Below are 27,719 nucleotides of genomic sequence, written 5' to 3' on the forward strand. Positions count from 1 at the left end.
TGCCCTAACTGACTTCAAGGAAAGGCTATACAGTTTGTTCCACGTTTACCCCCTGACAGAGGAACAGAAGGTCAGCATATTGACAGGGCAGTTAACTGGCGCAGCCCAAAGGGAGGTAAAATCATGGCCCACTGAGGAGAAAAGGACTGTGAAGGGTATTCTGGCCCGGCTGCAGGGTACCTTTGACACACGTACCTCCGCTGAAATTAAAATGAGGTTCTATGGATGTAAGCAGCGGGCACAGGACAGCATCAGAGACTATGCCCTAAATCTGCAGGAAGCCTTGAGAGCTATTCAACAAACTGACCCTGGCAGTGTGCAGGAAACGGATAAGCTGCTAACAGAACAATTCATAGAAGGTCTGCTGTCCAGCGCCCACAGGGTCCAACTGCGCCTCATGTTCTTTCAGAACCCCGACCTGACCTTTGCCCAATTTAAGGACAGGGCCATAAGGGTGCTCCGTGAATCTGCAACTAGTGGCGCTATAACCCCCGGCGCCCTGCTCTCACCTACCACCAGGAGGCGGCGCCCTCCTCTATGGTCTCCGTGGAGGCTGATGCACAGGCCCTGAACCAAGCCCCGTGGAAAGACCTGCACCACCAAGTCCAGGAGCTGACCAGGAGTGTCGCGGCGTTGACCAGGACCGTCCAGGCGTTGCAAGTGGACCCGTCAAGACCCATCGAGCTGGCTTCAAGTCCGGAGGATGTCCCGTGGCGTCGACAGAGGAGGATCCCGTCGTTCCGAGGGAGGCCCACAGACCGCTACGCAGAGGATGGACAGCCCATTTGCCGTCGATGCAACCAGCCCGGACACATTTCCAGGTACTGTAATTTAAACGGGTCCAACCTGGGGCAGAGGGCCAACCCCCAGGCATAAGATCACCAGGCCCTTACAATTGGCGTAATAAGTACGTTGGGGGGCGCCCGGTTTTACCCGTGGTGCTGGACGGTATCCCCATGAGCGCCTTGCTGGATACTGGATCACAAGTAACCACTATCCCTTATGTACTTTTTAAGCAGTATTGGACTGATGCTGATATCACACGGTATCCAGACAGTAACTTGAGCATCATCGCCAGTAATGGCTTACCCGTGCCGCAGATGGGGTTCAAGGAGATGACCATTAAAATTGGTAAAGTTGAACTGCCGGCACAGGGAGTAATTATTGTGGACATTGACCGTCGTGAAAGTCACCCTAAAATAACTGTGGGTACTAATGTAATTGAAAATTGTCTTTCAGAGGTAATTGTAATTCTACAACAGGTGGCGGTGAATGCTAGTTCCAGCCAACAGAGAGTCCTCAACAAGGAGATAAAAGCCCTGATGAGATGGCAGCAGGTAGAACTGTCTGGTGGTGAGATCGGTAGCGTAAGACTGAGTGACCCATTCCCCATTTCCATGCCTCCCAAAAGTGAAATGATGATCTGGTGTCGGACTGCAATCGGTTTGAGAGGTAGAGACTACCAAGCCATGGTAGAACCCGTGTAATCAGACAGCAGGCCCACCATTTTGACAGCCCGGGGGGTGGTTGATGTCCGTCATGGGAGGGTGCCCGTCCGCATCCTCAACATTGGGGAGAGGGAAGTACACTTACCCAGGTACGCTACACTCGCCAAAATGTTTGTTGTCGAACACAAAGCTATCAGGGCCGTGGAACCCTTGCCTCCATCTCCACAGGCGGAGGGTAATGGCTCCCAGAAACAAAAGGAGGACTGGTGCCAGAAACTCCATGTGGGTGCTGACTCCACTCCCCTGCACCAAAAACAAGGAGTCTACCGGGTGGTACAGGAGTATGAGAGAGTCTTTAGTAAGCACCCGCTAGACTTCGGCAGAGTAAAGGGGATAGAACACCACATCCCCACAGGGAGCCACCCACCGATAAAATAAAGACACAGACCTGTACCCCCTGCACACTACCAGAACGCAAAGGGCATGCTAAGAGAGATGAAAGAAGCTGGGGTCATTAGAGACAGCTGTAGCCCCTGGGCAGCCCCCTTGGTTCTGGTCAAAAAGAAAGACGGCACCATGAGAATGTGCATGGACTATAGACAAATCAACCGTATCACCCACAAAGACGCATATCCGCTGCCTAGAATAGAGGAGTCTTTAGCCGCACTAAAATCAGCTAACTTCTTTTCTACTTTGGACCTTACTAGCGGGTACTGGCAGGTTCCTGTGGCAGAGGCTGACAAGGAGAAGACCACCTTCACCACCCCGATGGGACTGAGCGAGTTCAACTGTATGCCTTTCGGACTCTGCAACGCACCAGGGACCTTCCAGAGGCTGATGGAATGCTGTCTAGGGCACCGAAACTTCGAGACGGTCCTCCTTTACCTGGACGACGTGATCGTCTATTCGAAGACCTACGAGGACCACCTAAAGCACCTGGCCGAGGAGTTCGAAGCCCTGGCAGGCTATGGCCTGAAGGTGAAACCATCGAAGTGTCACCTGCTGAAACCAAAGGTCCAGTACCTAGGGCACGTGGTAAGCGCGGAAGGAGTGGCCCCCGACCCTGACAAGGTCACGGCAATCAAGAGCTGGCCAAGCCCCTCGAACATCAAAGAGGTGAGACAGTTTCTCGGGTTGGTAGGCTACTACCGAAGGTTCATCCCCGGGTTCACTAAGATGGCAGCTCCTATGCAGGACCTCCTGATCGGACAGTCAAAGTCCCGAAGTCAAAAGCCACCCTTCAAGTGGGATAAACCAGAAGAGGAGTCCTTCCGCCAGTTGAAGATGGCCCTCACGGGGGATGAGATCCTGGCCTACCCTGATTACGGCCAGCCTTTCATTCTCCACACAGACGCCAGTAATGTGGGACTGGGAGCCATACTGTCCCAAAACCAACAGGGCAGAGAACGGGTGATCGCATACGCCAGCCGGAAGCTGAGGCCCACCGAGAGGAACCCGGAGAATTACAGCTCCTTCAAGCTAGAATTCTTGGCAGTGGTGTGGGCCGTGACGGAACGCTTCAAGCATTACCTGGCCTCCGCAAAGTTCACCGTGTACACGGACAATAACCCGTTGACACACCTGGACAATGCGAGACTGGGTGCCCTAGAACAGCGGTGGATGGCCCGTCTCTCCAACTATGACTTCGTGATCAAGTACCGGGCCGGCAAAACCAATGCCAACGCTGACGCCCTATCAAGGATGCCTCACTTACCTGAAGGTGACGAAGACCCAGAAGAGCTGGAGGAGGTAGAACTCCCCGCGTTTCACCGGTATGGAGCCGCTCAATACTCTCACCGCGTGAAGGAGGAGGATCTAACAACTGTGATGATCAATCCTCTACCTCACCACAGCTGGTCCGAGACCCAAGATAGTGACCCTGCAGTCCGCCTGGTGAAAGATCTGCTGACCCGGGAAGACGCCCGCTTAGATCCAGATGCCCCAGAGGAAGCCAAGCAGCTATGGAAGGAAAAAAGCAAGCTGTTCCTCTACGAAGGCAAGTTGTGCAGAAGGATTGTCAACCACCGGACGCACTAGCTGACCTGGCAAGTCGTGGTCCCAAGGCGGGATGCAGCTATGGTCCTGGGGGCTTACCACGACAGAGCGGGGCACTTCGGTTGGAAGAAACTGGAGTTCCTGCTAAGAGGAAGGTTCTTTTGGGTCGGCATGAGAGGAGCTGTGGAAAAATGATGCAGAGACTGTGGCCCTTGTCACCTAAGGAGGAAGGACCGTACCAGCCAGAAGACACCCTTGAGGCCCATCGTCACCACGCAGCCTCTTGAGCTGGTAGCTCTGGACCACGTCAAATTGGCTCCCAGCCAGTCAGGATACATCTATGCCCTGACAATCGTGGACCACTATTCCCGTTTTCTAGTGGTGGTCCCGGTAAAGGACTTGACAGCCCAAACAGCGGCCAGAGCCTTCCGGCAATACTTCTGCCGTCCACACGGGTATCCGGAACAGGTCCTGACTGACCAGGGTCCAGCGTTCGAGGCTGAAATCTTCCAGGAGTTCTGCAACCTCTATGGCTGTAAGAAGATTCGTACAACGCCTTACCACCCCCAAACAAACGGGATGTGTGAGAAGATGAACAATATAGTTATTGATCTCCTGAAGACGTTGCCCCTGGAGGAACGCAGCCTGTGGCCAGAAAAACTGCCGGACCTGATAGACCTATACAACAATATCCCGGTGAATGCTACAAACTGCACCCCGGCTTACCTGATGCGAGCTAGACCAGGTAAGCTGCCCGTAGACCTGGAGATGGGAGTCCTAATACCTGAGGACACATCCACGGATGCGGACTGGGATACGGAAAGGCAACTGCAGTACAAGATGGTACAGGAGAGTGTGGAGAAGAGCCTGGCCCAGGTGAGAGAGAGGCAAGAAAAACTCTTCAACCAACATGCCCCTGCTGGTCCTGTAGAACCTGGTGAGCAAGTCCTGAAGTGAAAAAGAAGGCTACATAAGTTGGATGACCAGTGGGAAAGGGAACCCTACACCGTACTGCAGTCTGACCACGACAACCCAAAGGTGTGCGTAATCACCAAGGACGGACGAGAAAACACTAGTGTCGTCTCCAGAGACCACCTCAAAAGGTGCCCCGAGCAACTCCGTAGTGCAGAAGAGGATCAGAGTGACCTTGAACCCGCAGAGGACAAGGAAGAAATGATCATCACCATTCTCGGAGAGTTCCCTCAGTCCTGGACTCGCATAAATGATGCCATAGTGGTACCCGTCCTGCATTTCCTGCAACCGGCACAGCAACAACCAACACCAGAGCCGGAAGGTGAAGAGGAGCAAGCGGTTCCAGAGGCAGAAGAGCCTGTACCAGCAGCCCAGGAGAGTCAACCCTCTGCTGACAGTGAGCCTGCCATGCCTGCGGTAAGCCAAAGGACCCGCAGACAGCTGCCTGCCCTACCTGTACACCCAGCTGGTAGCTGTACCCCTAACGCTAGTGGGGAAAGCCAAGTCAGTCCACCACCAGACAGTGGGTTAAGGAGATCAACCAGGAGCACAAAGGGGCAGATACCTGCTCGCTGGAGAATATAGAGTGTACTAAAATTGTAAATGACCCTGTTGCCAAATGTTGAATTGTTTGCAAAGTTACATGCATGTTTGGTAATTCCGTGTTTCAGTTTCTTGCAGTTACCGTAAGGACTCACAGGTTATGGACTTTTTATAACCGGGACCTTGTATGGACTGCGTTCGGAGCCTAACCAAGGAATGAACTAAGACTGTGAAGGACTTGGGGTAGGACAGACCCCCACCTGGTTAAGGCTCCCCGTTGTATTGGTGATATGGACACCCGGTCACAGGCTACACTGTGACCTTAAGAACTCAATCTGTGCGTCGTTTGTCTATTAATGTTTTATGGTTATGCATGTTATTCTTTATTTACTGTTTAGTCCCGGAGTACTAAATTTCACTAGAGGGGAATGTGTCACCCTGGCCTGGATGCCACAAAATGTATTAAAGCTGTGTCTGAGAGCAAGGGGGAGGTTCTCTAGTCAGGGGAACATTAGCATGCAGTACCTCCTGTCTCAGGCCAGTAGGGGGAGCAGGCTGCCCCTATAAAAGCTGGTGCTGGGGGCAGGGTTAGAGAGAACTGGATGGCCTGTCTCAGCACTGAGACGTGTCCCAGAGTGGAGCAGGGACAGAAAGTTGATTGCACCTAAAAGGAAGTGTGGCAGGAGGAGAGCCACAAGCCAGAGACAAGAGGCAAAGAGAGCCTGTCTTGGCAGAAAGAGGACTTCATTTACCAGACTTTGGTGTCTGAGGCTGGAAGGATTCCACATCCCCCAGCAGATAACCAGTCCGCAAGGGACTGTATATTCCTTGGCCTAAGAAGCCTGGAGGCCCTGCCACAACCGAAGGGACCAGTAAAGCCGTACAAGGCTGGGAGCAGAAAGGAACCCACGTCGCAGGCCATACAGGCGAGAATACACGGAAAGCTCGGAAATGTGGGCTGTAACCCTATAACGAGGAGATAGCCAGAAGGAGTGCAGAAAGCACGGTAGGCCTACACCCTCACCCTGACCAGGGCCAATTTCCCCGTTGCTCTCAGACATCCAGGTCCCCTCCTAGCTGGGACTGTTTATGGGTCAGTTTACCTGTTTCAGTAAAGACCCTGGACTGCAACCTATTGTCTGTGTGCTCCTTTGCGCCTCCAGCACTACCGGTACTGGGACTCTCACCACCATCACTCCCACCATCCACTATACTGCCCTGGGGCCGCACTCTTCCCGTGGGGAGTCACACTACCCTAGCTGCACACCTCATCAGCCCCAGCGGTCTGCATGCAGCGGCGGTTCCTAATAACCGCAAATCCACGGGTGGCGTAGTCGGACATAAACATCAGCACATAACGGACTACCACTGGCCTGACCACCCTGAGCCACGGAACCGGGTTGCCACTACTACTCCCATCGTTCCCCTACTGCCCGGATCCGAGTGCCCCACGGCCCAGGGGGTGAGTCATATACATGAAGAATACCTAGAGTTTCAAAATTCTAACTAAAGTAATCTTGCAGAAAATAGAAAACAATTAACAGGGCGGGCCTGCGAGGCCCCAGGTATGCGTTCTAGGGTTAAGTGGTGTCTGTGCCACAATTTTGGGAAAAAATGGAGACTCTTTTTGGAGTTCCCTTGCTGTGTCTTACGTGACTTTGGCATCGTCAATTCCAGGTGGGTTGGGTCGCTCCCCCCCCCTTTTAACTGTAAGAAACTACATACACTATGGCTTGGGGTAACACAGATGGTTGAGTCTGAAGAGCTGTTTACTCAGAGGTCTGCTCCAAATCTTCAGTGTCTGCTAGTCAGCGTAGAATTTTTAACTGCATCTAGCCTAGGCAATACTTTAGGCGTAGTAGCCCAGCTGCGAAGCAAGCTGCACCGCCTGTGTATCTAATAAGAATTTTTAAATGCATCTAGCCTAGGCAGACTGTGGGGACCCCCAACCAAACCCAGACGCGCAGCCCCCCTACCGCCCCCCTTTCCTTGACAATACAATAATGTAACTCTTACAATTGGATGTGTGAGGATCGGTCACAGCTTTATTAACTCTTTATACTCATTCCATTAGAAAGGCATTTTATTTCTAAAATAATTCAGCTTGTTGCAGCATGCCCTGGGTCTCCACTCCGGCAAGTTGGCCAACAAGTGTAACTCTCCAACATGTCCTTTCTACTTCCAGGCCACGGAGGATCCTGCGTACTCTTATGCAGGACTCTGACCCCCACCCATCACTCTTAACGCTTGTTCCACTCCGTCCTGGAGTCCTGACAGGAATATGTCCAGTACAATATCCATTAAGTGAACAACGTCGGGCCGTATGAGGCCTGCTTTATCTCCTTCCAGTTGTCGGTGTCGTACCACTACACCGCCTCTGTCTCTTCTAAATTTTGCCATCCGAATATTTATTACCCGCCTTGTCCGTTCGATGGCCGTGATGTCTCGCGCACCTTGCCATACCGGTATCGGCACAATCTCTGACCATACTATAGCTAGTTTTGTGAAAAATTCTCTGAAGCGCTCAGTGTCTAGTTTCATTATTGCCATTAGTTATGCGCTGTTGTGATGACCTAGGTTGTTTCCCCCGGCCTGTATAACTAAGATGACCTGACATCTTGCCTCTGTCCCTACCTTGATTACCTCCATTAGTACCTGTGGCCATAGCAGGCCTCTAATACCTCTCTAGTTGAAATATGTGTTATGAAACTCTAATCTCCTCCCGCCTGGGCAGACTTTCGCCCTTTTTTCTGCCCAATACATATACGAGTGGCCTATCACCCACACTGTTGGCTTAGCGTCACCTGTAAAAGAAACAAACCACGTTAGGATAACAAGTCCGGTCTTATGTATCTTGCCAAACACGTGGATCGCCATCTCCCTATCCTCTGAACTTCCGTTTCTGACAGTCCTGCTCTTGCTGCTTCCGTGGCCGCGCCTATGCGTAATGAGTGTGTCCCGTAATCTTTGGGGTGGTTCCCTGCCGATGTTATGCATTTATTAAATATAGCTTGGAACTGGTATCTTGATAATGGCATTCCATCAATGTGTGATAGGAAGAAATTACTTTGTGATCTGATGGTTAGATATGTTTTTACTATTGTTACCCGACTCAGTGTACCGTTTGTGGGTTGTAGAAGTACCCAAGTGCCCCTGCCCGCTGGAACCGTTTTCGATTTGTGTATGCGTAGACGTATTGCATTATTGGCTATGACTACGTCCTGGTGTAATAAGCCTCCACTGGTGGTAATTATGGATTGAGGGACTAATTCGCTTATGCATAGCGCCCCGAAGAAGGCGATCACAAATGCAGTAGACAGTAGTGTTGCTTCAAATTGTGAGTGTCATGTTAATGGTGTTAGGGATATGATGTGAGAAATCAGTTTTAGTGACACGGGACGGGACGTCTACACTCCTGAATTAGCTGACCCCTTTTCCACCCTTTTATGGATTGTCTGATGATGAACCTTTGTCACATCTCCCCAATTCAGTAGTTGGAAGTGAAATGCTACTCCGGTCAGACACCGCTGCGCTGACGCCCCTGACATGCCCCTCATAATTAGCTGGTGGAGAAATTCTATGGTGACTTGTGAACTGGCTTGTTCACATTGGTCAACCCGTCTGCCTGCTACTAGTTGTGTCCACTCTTCCCATGCCTTACCGTATGCTTGCCACGTCAACGGGGCAACTGACGCTCTGATTAATGGCATCAACTATTCACCACTAGATCCCATAGGGAAGATGGGCAACTGTTGCCCGATGGGTGGGCGTTGTGGAAGAGCTCTGTGAAAATCTGCCAATTGAATTGTTATAAAGCGTTAGCAGCAGCTTTAGACCCCTCAGCATAGTGGCTAGCGCGGACCCATACATTGTGTTTTAGGCACAGGAATGCTAGCCTGGGTAGTAGGCCTAGCACTGGGAGAGACGATGATGCCATCTTATTAATGCAGTGCGCTAGGCTGGTGTTTTTTGTTATGAAGCGTATATTTTTGTAAGCCAGGCGTGCGCCCCATATTTCTATTGCTACCACTATTGGGAAGAAAAATTATTTTCAGGGCTAGATGCAGCTAAAAATTATTATTAATTTAAAAGCTGGTGGAGCTTGGTATAGATGGCGTAATACAATGAGTCCCACACACTGCTAGAAGGCCAAATATTTTTTCAGAGCTAGATGCAGATAAAAATTTTTTTTCATTTGCAACCTGATGGAGGTCAGTATAGATGGACTAATAGAGAAAGTCCCACACACTGCTAGAAGGCCAAATATTTTTTCAGAGCTGGATGCAGATAAAAATTATTTTTAATTTGCAACCTGATGGAGGTCAGTATAGATGGACTAATAGAGAAAGTCCCACACACTGCTCGAAGGCCAAATATTTTTTCAGAGCTGGATGCAGATAAAAATTATTTTTAATTTGCAACCTGATGGAGATCAGTATAGATGGACTAATAGAGAAAGTCCCACACACTGCTCGAAGGCCAAATATTTTTTCAGAGCTGGATGCAGATAAAAATTATTTTTAATTTGCAACCTGATGGAGGTCAATATAGATGGACTAATAGAGAAAGTTTCGCACACTGCTCGAAGGCCAAATATTTTTTCAGAGCTAGATGCAGAAAAAAATTATATTCAGTTTGCAACCTGATGGAGGTCAGTATAGATGGACTAATAGAACAAGTCCCACACACTGCTAGAAGGCAAAATATTTTTTCAGAGCTAGATGCAGAAAAAAATTATATTCAATTTGCAACCTGATGGAGGTCAGTATAGATGGACTAATAGAACAAGTCCCACACACTGCTAGAAGGCCAAATATTTTTTCAGAGCTGGATGCAGATAAAAATTATTTTTAATTTGCAACCTGATGGAGGTCAGTATAGATGGACTAATAGAGAAAGTCCCACACACTGCTAGAAGGCCAAATATTTTTTCAGAGCTGGATGCAGACAAAAAATTATTTTGAATTTGCAACATGATGGAGGTCAGTATAGATGGACTAATAGAGAAAGTCCCACACACTGCTAGAAGGCCAAATATTTTTTCAGAGCTGGATGCAGATAAAAATTATTTTTAATTTGCAACCTGATGGAGGTCAGTATAGATGGACTAATAGAGAAAGTCCCACACACTGCTCGAAGGCCAAATATTTTTTCAGAGGTAGATGCAGAAAAAAATTATATTCAGTTTGCAACCTGATTGAGGTCAGTATAGATGGACTAATAGAACAAGTCCCACACACAGCTAGAAGGCCAAATATTTTTTCAGAGCTAGATGCAGAAAAAAATTATATTCAATTTGCAACCTTATGGAGGTCAGTATAGATGGACTAATAGAATGATGCTATGCCCAAAAGGTTTTACTTCACTAGGTGCAGTAAAAAAATTGGTATTCTATACACAGGTGGTGTATCTTGCAACACAGATAGGCTACTCCACTGACTAACACACTCTGCAATAGGCCAAAAAGGATTAGCTTTGCTAAATTCAGCCAAATGCTGTGAAAAAAACTTGCACAGCACTGGCACAGACCTGCCTGGCAAAAAGTGATAGGAACTGATGTAAACTAGACCTGAAAAGGACTGCAATTACACTTAGTCTTTACTCCCAACCTATCTATTTAAGAGCACAGACCTGCCTGATAAAAGTCGCATGAAATGATATAACGTAGTCCTTAAAAGGACTGCAATCACAACTATTCCCTACTCCCAAGCTATCTGTAGATTTGTGCGAAAATTGGCTTGAAATTAACAAGGTATAGCGCACACAGCAACAGCGATGCCATCTAACGCGCAGCTGCAGCAGTGAGAAAATGGTGGCGACGGGAAAAATGGCTGGGTCTTATAGGGCAAGGACATGTGACATACACTGCCAATGACACATGCCCTTGCTTGTGTGAAAAAAAGCACTTCGCTCCGTGTGTGCGCTGCTGATAGACTGACAGATTGCACCTCCCCACTGTAAATGCGGGAAAGAGAAAAAAAAATGGAGATCTTCATTATTCCTGCAGAGATCCATCCCCTGCCCCTCCCCCCGCCCCGCTGTACACTCAAACTGCGTATTAACATTAATTTTCATCATTACTGAGAAAAAATCCAGTTATGATTTTGGTGCACGAACAGTTATCGAACATAACCTCGAACAGCCGAATTTTTCTCAAATCGTTCGTGTTCGCCGAACGGCTCAAACACCGCCCAAAACAGCTCGAATTTGAGATTGGCGAACAGTTCGAGTCGAACAACGCTCATCTCTAATTGTTACTGACAGTGAACAGCTTAGCAAGGGTAGCATGCCAGGGTAAATGAACCTCTTTCTCCCCACAATTCAGGATGTGTATCGGTACTTTCCCCTCGTGGACATCGACTACACCCCTGGCTCTCAAGATGATGGGCCTACTATCAGATTACACGGGTTCTACCAGGGCCTGATAATCTTGACCCCTGAGACCGATTGCTGCCCGACACCATATTAACATTTCACTCCTAGGGGGCATTGCAATGGGGAATGGATCACTCATTCTGACACTGCCGACTTCTCCTCCAGACTGCTCTACCTGTTGTCTTTTCATCAGGGCTCTGATCTCCTTCTGCAGAACTCACTGCTGACTGGAACTGGCAGTCTCTGCGACCTGTTGCAACAAAACAATAATTTCCCAAGACAATTCTCTATCACATTGGTGCCTAAGGTTATCATAGGATGACTTTCTCGGCGATCAATATCAAAAATAATCATTCCTTGTGATGGCAATTCTACTCAGCCAACTTTTATGTTCACCTCTTTATACCCCACCTGAGGCAAGGGCTGACCATTGCTGGCATATGTTAAGATTTTCATCTGGACTGCGGGTAATGTCTGAATCAGTCCGGTATCGTTTAAAAAGGATATATGGCATCGTTGTCACCTGGGAACCAGTGTCCAGTAACGCGTTCATTGGGATGCCATCAAGCACGACAGGTAGGATCAGTCGTCCTCCCACGTACTTGTCTCGCCAGCTTTGTGGGCCTGGTCGTCTTACTCCTGGGGGTTGGCCCTCTGCCCCAGGGGTTGCTCGTTTAAATCACAGAATCTTGCGATTGCGATGTGCCCTGCCTTTTGACAGCGGCGGCAGATGGGTTGTCTGTTCTGGTCATAGCGATCGCTGTTTCTCCCTCTGGTCGGTGGAATTCTTCTCTTTGGTCGCCACGGGATGTCATCTGGACTGGAAGCCAGATGGATTCTTTCCTTTGGAGACACTTGCATGGCCTGCATGGTTTTGGTTAGCGTAGCCACACTTTTGGTCAGCTCCTGGACCAGAATGTGTAGGTCTGTAGAGGGGTCATTATCTAGGGTCTGCGCGTCAGCCTCCACAGGTGCCGGGGAAAAGGACGCTGCCTCCTGGTGGTATGTGATAGGTGGGCGCCGGAGGAGTGCAGTGCCACTTGGGTTTGGTTCTAGCAGCACCCGGATGGCTCGGTCTTTAAATTGCGCAAAGTCCAGATCAGGGTTTTGCAGAGCCATTATGCGCAGCTGTGTCCGGTGAGCATTAGACAGGAGCCCCTCGATAAACTGCTCAGATAGCAATCTGTCCTATTCTCGCACAGTTTCGGGGTCTACCTGTTTAATGGCCCACAGCGCCTCCTGCAGGTTTAGAGCATAGTCCGAGCACAGTCCCGTACACTGTCCTGCACCCTTTGTTTACACCCATAAAACTTCATTTTAATCTCTGCTGCTGTGCGGGTGTCAAAGGTATCCTTCAACCGAGACAGTATTTCCTTAACAGTGCTTTTGTCCCTGCCCGGCCAGGACTTCACCTTCCTCTGGGCTGCACCGATTAGCTGGCCTATAAGGATGCCGACTTTCTGCTCCTCAGACAGGGGGTACACTTGGAACAAACTGCACAGTCTCTCCCCAAAGTCGCTCAGGGTGTGCGACTCCCCTGAATACTGGGGCAACCACGCCGCCCATGGTATATATGGCATGGACAACGGCACTACAGTGGCGGCAGCCATGCCCGCGGCTGAACCCTCTCCAAGGTTGGGCATCTTCCTCCCTCCTAGTGAACCTCAGCCAGGTCCTGGGTTTCTGCTGACGTACCAGTATGCTGCTCTGCCGGCGAGTGTGATCGCTTACTCGACGGTTCTGGATCGGGGTCTCCAGCTTCCCCTCGGCTGACAACAAATGACGTGATGTTACAGTTCAATAAAGTCTATGGCACACAGTACCCGGTTATACCGGGCTTCGTTGATCCTGTTCGTGACACCAAGTTGACGCGCTCCCTGGGCCGTGGGGTACTCGGTAGCCCGGGCGGTCAATGCTGGGGGATGTCACAGTGGCAGTGACCCGGTCTGTGACCCAGGGCGGTCAATAAAAGGGGAAAAGTAAAAAGGGACTGAAGTTTTTACAGAAATAATGTTCATGACACCACCTTTGGTATGCGGCTCCTCTGGAGCTGGTGGTGACGCAGCAGAGTTGGTTCAGCTCTCCACAGACAGAGATTAGCCCCAGGGCAGGATATAGTGATGCTATGAGGTAGATGTTGCTGGTGCGGTGTAGTGCAGGTGATGGTGCAGATAATGACCAGTCCACAACTTAATGGCGGTTTCCTTTTATCTTTACTTGCGGTTGTTAAGCAAACCGGGACACGGGAACTAGCTGGTAGTAGATGTCCGGGCGGCATGGGAGCAAGTTGGGGATCCACCTCGCCAGGTGAAGTTGTAGGCCTTCCCTCTGCGCTAATCTCTTTGGCCCTGCCACTTGAAGCTATGCTGCGGCCCTCGTCCCTGAGTAAAACGTCTGTTCCTCACCCGTATGGCAGGCTGTTCGGGCCTTCCTTTTGTGTCCCTCCCACATGGCGGTGCTGGGCCCTATGGTGCTGCTGTGTCACCGGGCATCTAATAGGGCCAGGAGATCTGCAGTTTCCTGCCCTCCGGTTTCTGCTGCTGGGCCTTCAGTGCCCTACAACCTCGGACTCCGGTGTCCGGTTCTTCTGCGCTTCTCTCCTCTGGGGTGAGCTTGAACACAGCTCCCCTCCCCAGGTCCTTCCTCGTCGCTGTCCTGTCTTCAACTCTCCTCAACTAACAACTCACTCTTACTAACCCCGCCTCCAGACTCCAGTTGTCAAGGGGAGGAGCTGCCCTTGCTGGTATCGAGCCAGGAAAGTGTTGTATGCTGGTAAACCTGATTAGGGGACACCTCCTTGCTTCCAGGCATGGCATCACCCTTTGCGAGGTAGGCAATACCACTGTGGCAACCGGACCCCTGGGGTGCCACATGAGTAAACCTTGAAGACTGCACCCCACTGTGTCCTGGAATTATTGCTGCGCCATCACCAGCCCTGCACTACACAGCACCAGCAACATCTACCTCATAAATTCATCACACACTGCCCTGAAGCTAAGCTCTGCTTGTGGAGAGCTGAACCAATTCTGCTGCATCACTATTAGCACCAGAGGGTCTGCACCGCAGCGGCGGCCCCATATAGCCACATACCACAGGTGGCGTCATGAACATTATCTATAAAAACTTTATTCCCCTTATAATTTCCCCTTTATTGACCGCCCTGGGTCACGGACAGGGTCACTGCCACTGTGACATCCCCAGCACCTACCGGCCCGGCTACCGAGTGCCCCACGGCTCAGGGGGCACGTCATAATGTCATCCACCTGACAGGGTATGTAGTTTACTGAGCACAATCCTGCTGACAGGTGCGCTTTAAAAAAGCTTACAAATCTGTACAATACACTCAACATGAAAGGCAATTAAAGCAGGGGTGCACAATTCCAGTCCTCAAGGGTAGTGTTGAGCCACCCCCGTAGTGTTCGAGTTCGGTTCGGTTCGTCGAACACCCGTGTGTTCGCCGAACTGTTCGTCGAACTGTTCGTCGAACACCTTCGAACACCGTTAAAACCAATGGCAGGCAAACAAAAACACATAGAAACACATAGAAAACACCTTCAAAGGTGTCCAAAAGCTGACAAACTGCTCAGAAGACACAACTAACACATGGAAAAGTGACAAGTACATATAGTCATGCGAAAAGAAAAGAGGTGGAGGAGTAAAAGGAGGGGGAGACACAGATATAGGCATGTCATGCCCTTCTAAAATCCAAAAAGTGAGAAGCCGACACGTTCAGTCCGCTCCTGCCCGTGCCACCTCCGTGTCGCCGGGTTTGTGCCAGAGCCGCGGTGAACCCTGACGGCCAGCCCCCCTCTCCCAATACTGGTGCCTGTCCGCTGGTGGGTCGAGCGAGCCCCCCTGTGGTGGAGGCAGCTCTAAGCTTTTTAATTTAAATTGTCTCTCTAATTTGAATAAATACACTTTAAATCCATTTACAAGGATCTATTGGAGGGCAAGTCTCATGCCAGCAGCCACGTAATTCCAGCTCCAGTAGCGTCCACTAAAGCTGCTGCAGTTAAAAAGCTTTTATAAGGATCGAGCTCGGCTGTCCACCGCAAGGCATCCTACTGCCAGTCCGAGCCCCTATGCCTTGGGGTGCCTCCTGATGCTCTTCACTGAGTATCCCGTGGTCCCGAAGCATTTCCTTTGAAAAAATGAAGTGTCCAAACTACAGGTGGTGTAGCTTGCTTAACAGCCGGGATAATCCGCTGACTAGCAGACCCTGCTACTAGGCACAAAGTATTTCCTGGGCTAGATGCAGTTAAAAATTTGTAATTAGATACTCTCCTTGGATGCTGAGAAAGCATTCCATAGAGTCTCCTGGCACGCCATATATGATTCTCTTAAAAAGCTTGGGGTAGGGGTCTAGGGGACCCTTTTATAGCCAAAATCACGGCCCTGTATCGCAATACGTCACCTAGGCTGAAGATAAATGGAACTGTAGCACCCTGAGGGCTCGGTTGCTACAGAGGTATTGCACCTCACCCAGAGGTGTGATATCTCACTCTCAGGTAAGGATGTAGTGTGGATCAGGACCCGACACCTGCATGCATTAAACCAAATTGCCGTGGGGCAGGGCGACCAATATGCCCCTGAGATGGGCACGACAGTCCCTGTCCCTGGCTGGAGTGGGGGGAGGGAACACTGAGGAAGGGGAACCCTGTAGTGCAGGAGCAGGGAGGAAGCAGTTCCTGGGTGCATTGAGAAGGGAGTATAAAAGGTGGGCACCATCTTAGTTCAGTGCAGAGAAGTCTAAGCAGAAGTGGCAGGGAGCAGGGGCTCTGCATGAGCTCTGCTCCGGAGGCGGGCCTAGTAACAGAGGCCCAGGCCTGGAAGAGGGAGAAGGAAGGAAGAGGAGCGGAGAAGGCTCCAGGAACGAGGAACGAAGGGATCCCAGGGGTGCGGACGGGCGAGTCGCCACCGCACGCCCGAATCCACCTGCGTGGAGGGGTCAGGCCAAAGGGGGACACCGGTCCCCGAAACTAGTGGAGGCAGGAAACGACCCTCGGCTAGAAACAGGAGGCTGTGACATTTTATGTGGCGCAGCCCCTCGCTACACCCGCTAGGAAGGCACCACATAGGGTCAGGGAAACTGGCGCCAAGTTTACCAAGAGGAGGCCCGAGGCAGCCGGACAGAAGGGTTGGTAAGAAAAGCCAGACAAAGGACACACAAAGGGGGTCCTGTGAAGCACTCCAAAGTTATCTGGGAGTTGTCTGAGCCCCTCACCTGGTGAGCACAGTACGACGTGGGCAGCCATTACCTGCAGACGTGGTCTGGATAATAAGAACTGTGAGTAAAGGCCCTGGACTGCATCACTGACTCCGTGTCATTACTGCTGCTGCCCTGCACCATCACCCCCATCCTCCGCATACACTGCCCTGAGGCTATACTCCTCCCGTGGGGAGTTATGCTACGCTCTGCTGCACCCACAACACCAGCCTCAGCGGTCTGCCCTGGAGTGGCGGTTCACTCTGACCGCAATCCACGGGTGGCGTAGTCGGACATTTAAACATCAAAACCACATAAATAGTTCCGCCACTGGTTTGACCGCTATGAGCCACGGAACCGGGTTGCCGCCACGGAGACTACAACCACCAGCATCCACCAAAAAGGGTCCGGCTCCGGGTGTCCCAAGGCCCAGGGGGCGCGTCAGAACATTTTCATCACCTTTCACAATCACCAATGGGACAAGGCAGGGATGTCCTCTGTCCCCTCTCTTATACATCCTAGTGACGGAGCACCTGCTCTCATCAATTCGCCATAACCCCAATATTAGGTGGATTGAGGTGGGAGGCACCGAGTACAAGTGCTCTCTATTTGCTGATGATGTCCAAGTATATATCACTCAATCACATATATCCATCCAAGCTGTTATGGCTGAAATAGATCACTTTGTTACATGGTCAAATTTTAAAATCAATGCAGCGAAGTCTGAGGCCCTCGATGTCTCCCTCCCCAAATCCATATAGGATTCCATCCAGTCCAACTTTCCCTTTGCCTGGCCCTCACAGGGTATCAAATACTTAGGAATTCCTATTCATAGAGACCTCTCCCATCTATGTTATCTTAATTTTGGGCCCTTTATTGAACAACTCCATACAGACCACGGTTGGCAAGTTAGAACTGTAAGATTCACTACGTGAACCACTGGTGTTTTGTGGAAAAGCACATGTACACTGTGTTCCAAATTATTATGCAAAAAGTGTTTAGGAGTGATAAGGGAAGAATTTGTTTGTTTGTCAGTTAAACTCATTGATGGTGATGTGTGTCAGGGCTCTTTATATCACTGTAAGCAATTGCAGACACCTGTGCTAATTAGTTTGGCAGGTGTGTCCAATGAAAGGCAAGACTGCTTAAGAAGGCTGTCTCACATTATTAAGCAGCCTACATTTTCTGCCAAAATGGGAAAGAAAAAGGATGTGTCGGCTGCTGAGAAGCAACAAATTGTGGAGTGTTTAGGTCAAGGCATGACTACAATCAACATTGTGCGATGATCAGGATGAAGTGTCTTGGCAATCAAGAAGTATGTAGCTGTGTAACATACCTGGCGGCGTCCTTGCATGGTGGTCCATCTCCCACTGTGCAAGAGGGCGCACTTGATCTCCTGTCCAGAATGTCTCTCTGGCTTCCCTCCATGCTGTCTGTTTGTGTCTGTTTCTGCTGCTTAAGGGCGGCGCCCGATCACTTCCTGCCTTTTGTACCTGCTGTGGGTCACACCCCTTGTGCGTCCTCAGCCTATTGCTGTCTGTCACTTGGTATATAGCTCAGCAGCTCCCTTCTATCCCTGCCTGAGCATAGTGTTTCCTTCAGTGTGTGCTTGCACTCTGAAGGTGCCAGGTCCCGTCTCTTGTCTCCTGCTTTTTGTATCAGTTCCCGTGTCTGAACTGAGTCCTGTATGTCTCCTGCTTTGCGGTATCAGCTCCCGTGTCTGAACTGAGTCCTGTATGTCTCCTGCTTTGCGGTATCAGCTCCCGTGTCTGAACTGACTCCTTTCTGTGTTCTCTTGTCTGTCCTGTCTGAACACGCTCCTAGCCTGTTCCTCTCGCCTTCTAGTGGCCGATTTCCTAGACCCGCTCCTGTGTCTGGTCTGTCCTGTCTGAACACGCTCCTTGCCTGTTCGTTCCGCCTCTCTGGGGGCCGTATTCCCAGACCCGCTCCTGTATCCCTCTGCAGTGTCGGTCTCCTCCGTACACTCAGTTCCAGTCTGAACTCTCTCCTGTCCTTTACCTGTTTTGCCTCTATGTCCGTTCCCTTCCTTTTTCTGCAGAGTCTGAACTCGTACCTAACTCCTGCTTGTTGTCTCTGCAAGTACTGTGTGAGTATCTGGCTCTGTCTTTCCCTTCCTGTCTGTTCCGTGTGAACAGAGCCCTGTCCTCCCTGCTCAGCCTTGTCTGCACTCTAGCTGTGCTTGCCTGTAACCCTCTGCCTGTATTGTTCCTGAGTCCCGGTGTGTACTGGGTCCTATCCCGCCTGTGTTCCTACCTGCTAGTGCCTCCCTGTCTGCACTCTAGCTGTGCTTGCCTTTACCCCCCTGCCTGCATACCCGCCTGCCTGCATACCAGTCGTGCCTGCCTATACCCTCCAGTCTGTGTGCCAGCCTACCAGCCTGTTCCTGTATTTCCCTGTGTGGGTCAACAGCCGTGTCCGGGGTCTGTCCTGGAGTAGCACCTGGTCCCTCTGCTCGGTTCCTCCTTGGTGCACTGGCGTCGTATGCCGTCGTGCGACCCTGGTCGGATCGGGTGAATACTTAGTCACGCCCCTCCAGGCATTCACTCTCCGGCACGGTCCAGTGGAATCACTACCAATCACACGCACACGCCGCTTAGCCCGGGCGTGTGCATAACAGCATGCTCAGGCCATGGTTCCCGTTGAGCCCCACGGCCTTCGCTCTTTGAGAAGTTTTTCCAGTGAATACATGCATTAAAATAAAATAAATACATTTTTTTTTCCCCCTTTAGCTGAGTTCCAGGCGAATTACGCACCCGTCCAGATGGATCTATCAGCCCTCGTTCCTGCGGATCCGCCACGTTACTATGGGGATCCAAGACAGTGTCGTGCATTTGTGGAGCAATGCATGCTACACTTTAAGGCCTACCCTCTCTATTTTCCTTCCGATTGGGCTAAAGTGGCCTTTATGATTGACTACCTAGCGGGTGATGCCTTGAAATGGGTCACCCCCCTATGGGAAGCATGGGATCCTGTCATCCTTGACCTGCAGGCCTTCCTGGTGGCCTTTCGTATGGTCTTCGAGGACCCTAACTCTGAAGCCCCTGCTGAAGCTTCACTTCCCAATATCCCGGAGCAGCCCCGACGGGTAATGTGTGTGGGTAGCGCAATAGTCCTCCAGCCCAATGAGACTACTGCCCACCCAGAATCCTCACAGGGTGACTACGCTTTCCAGAATACTTCTCTCAACCTCAAGAGGCAGTCCAGACGTGCTAGACTTAGAGGCAAGCCGTCTCGCCAGGGTCTGTCCTCCCTGAGACCTCCTGACCCCAACCTTGAAGTCCCTACTGAAGCTTCATCTCCCTGTATCCCGGAGAAACCCCAATGGGTAATGTGCGTGGGTAGTGCACCAGTTCTCCTGGCCGAAGAGACTTCTGCCCATCCAGACTCCACACAGGAGAACTTCCTGCACCCGGCATCAGATGCTTCTTTCTCTTTAACCGGTGTGCATGTCCAAGGATGCTCCAAAGCTGTGGTTACCTCAGAGTCTGTGCACCTCTACTACCTGGCGGAGGATCCCCTGTTGCCTCCTGAACCCTCCGGGATACCACTCGATGACAAATGGAGAGAGACTTCTCTACACCCGGTACTCAATACTTTGTCCGCTTCGTCCTGTGAGCCTGACAATGGGTACCCCAAAGTGGTAGTTACCTCCGAGTCTCTACACCCCTCCGACCAGGCGGAGGATCTCCAGTTGTCTCCTGAACCCTTCGGGGTGCTACCTGGTAGCGAAAGGACAGAGACTCTCTTATACTCTGTACCTGATACCTCGCTCGCTTCGTCCAGTGAGTCCAACCTAGTGTACTCCGAAGCAGAGGTTACTCCTGAGTCTCTACACCCCTCCGACCAGGCGGAGGACCTCCAGTTGTGTTCAGAATCCTTCGGGGTGCCACCTGGTGGTGAATGGACAGAGACTTTCCTATATCCTGGATCTGATACCTCGCTTGCTTCGTCCAGTGAGTCCGACCTAGTGTACTCTGAAGCAGAGGTTACCCGTGAGTCTCTACACCCCTCTGACCAGGCGGAGGACCGCCAGCTGTCTCCAGAACCCTTCGGGGTCCCACCTGGTGGTGAATGGACAGAGACTTTCCTATACTCGGTACCCGATACCTCGCCTGCTTCCTCCAGTGAGTCCGACCTAGTGTACTCTGAAGCAGAGGTTACCCGTGAGTCTCTACACCCCTCTGACCAGGCGGAGGACCGCCAGCTGTCTCCAGAACCCTTCGGGGTGCCACCTGGTGGTGAATGGACAGAGACTTTCCTATACTCGGTACCCGATACCTCGCCTGCTTCCTCCAGTGAGTCCGACCTAGTGTACTCTGAAGCAGTTGTTTTCTCTGAGCCTCTGCACTCTTCTGACCCGGCGGAGGACCTCCAGTTGTTTCCTGAATCCTCCGGGATACCACCAGATAACAAAGAGACAGTGACTTTTCCTCATTATGTACCTGATAACCCGTCTATTTCTTCCTGTGAGCTTGACAAGATGTACCTCGAAGCAGAGATTACCCTTAAGTCTCTGTCCCCCTCCAACCCAGTGAACGACTGGCCCTCGAATTCCCTGCGGAAGATTCTGGCAGGCCTGAAGAAGAGGGGGCGTAAGGGGGGAGGTACTGTAACATACCTGGCGGCGTCCTTGCATGGTGGTCCATCTCCCACTGTGCAAGAGGGCGCACTTGATCTCCTGTCCAGAATGTCTCTCTGGCTTCCCTCCATGCTGTCTGTTTGTGTCTGTTTCTGCTGCTTAAGGGCGGCGCCCGATCACTTCCTGCCTTTTGTACCTGCTGTGGGTCACACCCCTTGTGCGTCCTCAGCCTATTGCTGTCTGTCACTTGGTATATAGCTCAGCAGCTCCCTTCTATCCCTGCCTGAGCATAGTGTTTCCTTCAGTGTGTGCTTGCACTCTGAAGGTGCCAGGTCCCGTCTCTTGTCTCCTGCTTTTTGTATCAGTTCCCGTGTCTGAACTGAGTCCTGTATGTCTCCTGCTTTGCGGTATCAGCTCTCGTGTCTGAACTGAGTCCTGTATGTCTCCTGCTTTGCGGTATCAGCTCCTGTGTCTGAACTGACTCCTTTCTGTGTTCTCTTGTCTGTGCTGTCTGAACACGCTCCTAGCCTGTTCCTCTCGCCTTCTAGTGGCCGATTTCCTAGACCCGCTCCTGTGTCTGGTCTGTCCTGTCTGAACACGCTCCTTGCCTGTTCGTTCCGCCTCTCTGGGGGCCGTATTCCCAGACCCGCTCCTGTATCCCTCTGCAGTGTCGGTCTCCTCCGTACACTCAGTTCCAGTCTGAACTCTCTCCTGTCCTTTACCTGTTTTGCCTCTATGTCCGTTCCCTTCCTTTTTCTGCAGAGTCTGAACTCGTACCTAACTCCTGCTTGTTGTCTCTGCAAGTACTGTGTGAGTATCTGGCTCTGTCTTTCCCTTCCTGTCTGTTCCGTGTGAACAGAGCCCTGTCCTCCCTGCTCAGCCTTGTCTGCACTCTAGCTGTGCTTGCCTGTAACCCTCTGCCTGTATTGTTCCTGAGTCCCGGTGTGTACTGGGTCCTATCCCGCCTGTGTTCCTACCTGCTAGTGCCTCCCTGTCTGCACTCTAGCTGTGCTTGCCTTTACCCCCCTGCCTGCATACCCGCCTGCCTGCATACCAGTCGTGCCTGCCTATACCCTCCAGTCTGTGTGCCAGCCTACCAGCCTGTTCCTGTATTTCCCTGTGTGGGTCAACAGCCGTGTCCGGGGTCTGTCCTGGAGTAGCACCTGGTCCCTCTGCTCGGTTCTTCCTTGGTGCACTGGCGTCGTATGCCGTCGTGCGACCCTGGTCGGATCGGGTGAATACTTAGTCACGCCCCTCCAGGCATTCACTCTCCGGCACGGTCCAGTGGAATCACTACCAATCACACGCACACGCCGCTTAGCCCGGGCGTGTGCATAACAAGCTAATTCACAGTACACACGTGTGCGTGCTGATAAGGGCAAATTGAGGACTCTTTCCTACAGGCAATTACGTCAGGTTGAAAGAGCAGCGGCAAAAAAGCCTTGTCATAGCAGCAGACAAGTTTTTGAAGCTGCTTGTGCCTCCAACGTCCCCCGAACAACAAGATGCAGGGTCCTTCAGAGGTTTGCAGCTGTGCATACGCCATCCTGTCGACCTCCTCTATCCACTTCACACAAGCAGAAACGGCTCCAGTGGGCCAAACATTACATGAAGACTGATTTCAAAACTGTTTTGTTCACGGATGAGTGCCGTGCAGCGCTCGATGGTCCAGATGGATGGAGTGGAGGATGGCTGGTTGATGGACACCCCACGCAAACACGGCTACAGCGCCAACAAGGAGGAGGTGGAGTAATGTTTTGGGCTGGAATCATGGGGAGAGAGATTGTCGGCCCCTTTAGGATCCCTGAAGGCGCTAAAGATGAACTCCATAATGTATGTGGATTTTCTCAAACAGCACTTCCTGCCATGGTTCAAGAAGAAGAACCGTGTATTTCACAGCAAGATCATTTTTCTGCATGATAATGCACCATCTCATGCTGCACATAAAACATCTGCATCTCTGGCTGATATGGGCATAAAAGGGGACAATCTTATGGTGTGACCCCCATGCTCCCCTGACCTCTACCCCATTCAGAACCTTTGGAGCATCATTAAAAGGAGTGTCTATGATGGCGGGAGGCAGTTCACATCTAAGCAACAGCTCTGGGAGGGTATTCTGTCCTCATGCAAAACAATTGAAGCAGAAACCATCCAAAACCTGACAAATTCAATGGACGAGAGAGTTCAGAAGCTACTTTCGAACAAGGGGTCCTATGTGAAAATGTAACATCACCTAGAATAAAGTTTTGAGTTGAAAACTGTTTGATTTCAGTTTCTAACAACCTGCTAATGCTTATAATTTCAAAAATGACCATTTTTTTGGTCTTTATTAAATTGAAAAGGTTGATCGAAAAGTTTGGGGGATCTAAGAGTGTGGCAACCCAGTAGTCATGATTACTTCGAATTCTGACAATATGAGGGTCATGCTGCAGGTAGTGCAGCAAGAAGGCACTTATGTGTCTTGCGCATCTCGGAGCCCCAAAATTATTTTCCGGGCTAGATGCAGCTAAAAATTATTATTAATTTTAAATCTGGTGAAGCTTTAGTATAGATGGCCTAATAGGATCAGTGCTGCATACTGCTACAAAGCCCAAATTATTTTCCAGTCAAGATACAGATAAACATGATTAGTAATTTTAAATCTGGTGGAGCTTATTATAGATGGCCTAATAGAATCAGTGCTGCACACTGCTACAAAGCCCAAATTATTTTCCAGCCAAGATACAGATAAACATGATTAGTAATTTGAAAGCTTAAAACGGTTGGTAGGGTGATTTTAACCAATCATCAAGCTTTTACTCTCCCCAGGATGACACAGGGGTAGAAAAGTCGTTTCGGATCCATGATTTGTTCATCTTTATGAACGTGAGTCTGTCTACATTATCAGTGGAGAGCCGCGTGCGCTTATTTGTCAGCACACCACCAGCAGCGCTGAACACACGTTCAGACAGAACGCTGGCTGCGGGGCATGACAAGATCTCCAAGGCGTAAGTGGCTAGCTCCGGCCATTTATCCAGATTGGAAGCCCAAAAAGAGCAAGGGTCCAGTGACACAGTCGTGGCTTCAATGTTTACTTGGAGATACTCCTGTACCATCGTCTCTAGGCGTTGACTATGTGTCAGACTTCTTGTCTCCTGTGGCCTTGCAAAGGATGGGCTAAAAAAGTGGTGAAATGATTCCGCAAAATTGATGTTACCAGCAGATACTGTGGTTCTGTTACGGTTTGAGTGCTGAACACTTGACGGTCCCACGGTTGGCAAGTTGGAACTGTGAGATTCACTACGTGCACCACTGGTATTTTGTGGAAAAGCACATGTAAGATTCTGCAACAGTCTCTGCTGATACTCCTGCATGCGTGCATCCCTTTCTATGGCAGGAATAATTTCTGCAAATTTACTTTTGTACCGGGGATCTAACAATGTGGCAACCCAGTAGTCAGGATTATTTCTAATTCTCACAATTCGAGAGTCATGTTGCAGGTAGTGCAGCAAGAAGGCACTCATGTGTGTTGTGCATCCAGGAGCACCAAGTCCCTGTTGTGTTGGTGGCGAGGTAACAATCATGCTTCCTTCCTCTGTCCTCTCCCCCCAACCTCGCACAACAGAAATGTGATCAAGGTCTCCCTCATCTGATGAGTCTTCCATCAGTTCGTCCTCCACTTCTTCCTGGGCACCTGCACCTTCCTCACTAGTTTGGCTGCTACCATGCGCCCTGGTAAAACCATCTCCCCCACCCTCACATGCCTGCCGCCTTGGTGCTGCCGACCGTCTGGACCTTGCAGATGTTAGCCCTTCCGCATACAGCTCCTCCTCCTCTACTTCCTCCACCTCCTCTTGTGCCACCACCTGACTCCGAATTCTGTTTAACATGTGCTCCAGCATGTAAATCACTGGAATAGTCATGCTGATAATGGCATCGTCAGCACTAAACATCTTCGTCGCCATTTCAAAACTGTGCAGAAGGGTGCATAGGTCCCTGATCTGAGACCACTCCTCCAGCGTGATTTGCCCCACCTCTGGATCTCGTTGGCCCAGGCTATACGTCAGAACGTATTGCACCAGGGCTTGTCGGTGCTGCCACAGTCGCTGCAACATGTGCAGAGTTGAATTCCACCGGGTAGGCACATCGCATTTTAGCCGGTGAAGTGGCAGGCCCAACGACTTCTGTAGAGATGTAAGTCGCTGAGCTGCGGGATGCGAATGGCGAAAGTGAGCACACAGCGACCGTGCCCTCTGCAGAAGGCCATCTAGTCTGGGATAGTGGGCTAAAAATTGCTGGACAACCAGGTTCAACACGTGAGCCATACAAGGCACGTGTGTGACATTGCCCCGGCGAAGGGCCGCACCCAGGTTTGCAGCATTGTCGTACACGGCCTTCCCTGGTTTCAGGTCCAGTGGAGACAACCATTCATGAAATTGGTACTCCAGAGCTGACCACAACTCCTCAGCTGTGTGACTCACATTTCCCAGAAATTTCAATGTAAAAACCGCCTGATGACGTTGAGCCCTACTGCCAGCATAGTAAGGAGGTGTGCAGGATCCCTTCTGCGCAGTTAGAAAGCTTGTGGCATGACCAGACAGGCTTTGGGTGCAGGTGGAAGACCGAGAGGAGGTTGAGGAGGCAGAAGCAGTGGAGGAACTTTGACATAAAGAGGATTGACGCACAACTCGTGGGGACGGCAAGACTTGGACAGCAGCCCCTTGTCCTGCTGTCACCATAGTTACCCAGTGCCCAGTCAGCGACATGTAACGCCCCTGTACATGCCTACTCGTCCAAGTGTCTGTGGTGAAATGCACCCTGTCACACACAGAGTTTCTCAAAGAAGCGGTGATGTTGTGTGCGACATGCTGGTGGAGCGCAGGCACACCTTTCTTTGAGAAGTAGTGCCGACTGGGCATCTGGTACTGGGGCACTGCGACGGACATAAGGTCTCGAAAATCCTCTGTGTCCACCAGGCGGAAAGGCAGCATTTCTGTAGCCAAGAACTTGCAGATGGTGAAATTCAACCTCTTAGCTTTCTCATGGCTAGGAGGAAATGGTCTTTTACTTGTCCACATCTGAGGGACCGAGGGCTGGCTATTGTGCTTAGACGGGGTTGATAAAGGTGTCCCCGGCAAACTGCCGGTCTGTGAGGAAGATGCAGGCGGACATGTTAGGTTGCCTTGATCCAAAGGTGGTGCTATCGATGTCGGACAGCGCTCAACACCAGCTGGTGTTACCACCTCCAAAGAAAATGATGACCTGCCAATCACACTGGCTGTTGCGGGTAAAGAGGTGGCAGGTCTGCGCCCCAAAACAGGTGTGACTGCTGTCCCCCCAGTCACAGAGGATGAAGAGGCCGCGGATGCACAAGATATGGCAGACGGTGGTTGGCCCGGCCGGCTAGGCCGCATTGTAGCACACTGAGCTTCCCACTGCAACTTATGCTTCATGTCCATGTGCCGGTTCATGCATGAAGTACTCAAACTATGTATTTTTTGGCCTCTACTTAGCTTTTGCTGACAAATGTTACAGATAACACGAGTTGGGTCATCTTTATCGATCTGAAAAAATGCCCAGGCTATGCAAGGCTTAGCACCCATGCGACCTGAAGAGCCACCACGACTTGTGGTGAGAGGCAGAGTTGTGTTTGAGGATGCAGTTGTTGACGTGCTTCCAGTACTACGTCTCTGTCCAGGAAGGTGCAACCTGACCTCGTCGTCACTAGCATCTTCCTCCACCTCCTCTGCTGACCTCATCTCTTGGCTGACTGTGGGTTGACAGTAAGTGGGATCTCCAACCTCATCATCATCACCCTGTGCGTTATCACACCCGTCGTCCTCAGAGCCAACCTGTTCCTGCCCTGACAAAATACTAAAGTTGTCGATCCAATCAGGTATTTGAGTCTCATCATCGTCTTCCTCATTGCCTCCACCAACAGGAGTTACAGTTTGGGAATGAGGGTCTACATTAGGGTCAGAACCTTCTGCGTCTGGTCCTGGATCCGACTCATAAAGATTCTGGGCATCAGTTCAGATCATTTCCTCGTCTGGATTCACAGAAGCGCTGGAGTTGACCTCTGATTCCCAGGCTATAGTATGAGTAAACAGCTCTGCAGACTCAACCATCTGTTCTACCTCATACTCAGACGGGCAGCTGGAGATTTGGGAGCTGTGAGGAAGCAAGTGCGATTGGGGTGACACCTTTGAGGACTGGAGTATTTGTGATGTTGAAGTTGATGTGGAGGAGAGCCCACTTAAAGGAGCACTTGATATCCGTTGAAGCACCTGCTGTTTTTGTGCCTCATCTGGAATTTGTAGCGATTGGCGTGGCCGTAAGAAAGGGATCTTATCACATTGTCCGCTAAAAGAAGTAGACATTTTAGTTTGGCTGGAAGATGGTCTTTCTTCTGCAGATGTTACTGTTGCTTTAACACCTACCCCACGGACACAACCTTTTTTCCCCTTCCCAACACGCCTATTCCCCTTTCCACCAGCAGCAGGCCTTTTTCCACTCATTTTGGTGGTTAACTAATTAACAACTCTGGAGTTGTTTGCACAAAAAAACAATGAATGGGAACCGAGCAGAGCTGAGTGGCCAA

The sequence above is a fragment of the Phyllobates terribilis genome, unplaced genomic scaffold, assembly GCF_046119375.1.
Source record: "Phyllobates terribilis strain yellow unplaced genomic scaffold, ASM4611937v1 Scaffold_7__3_contigs__length_470593459, whole genome shotgun sequence".
NCBI classification, from domain to species: Eukaryota; Metazoa; Chordata; class Amphibia; order Anura; family Dendrobatidae; genus Phyllobates; species Phyllobates terribilis.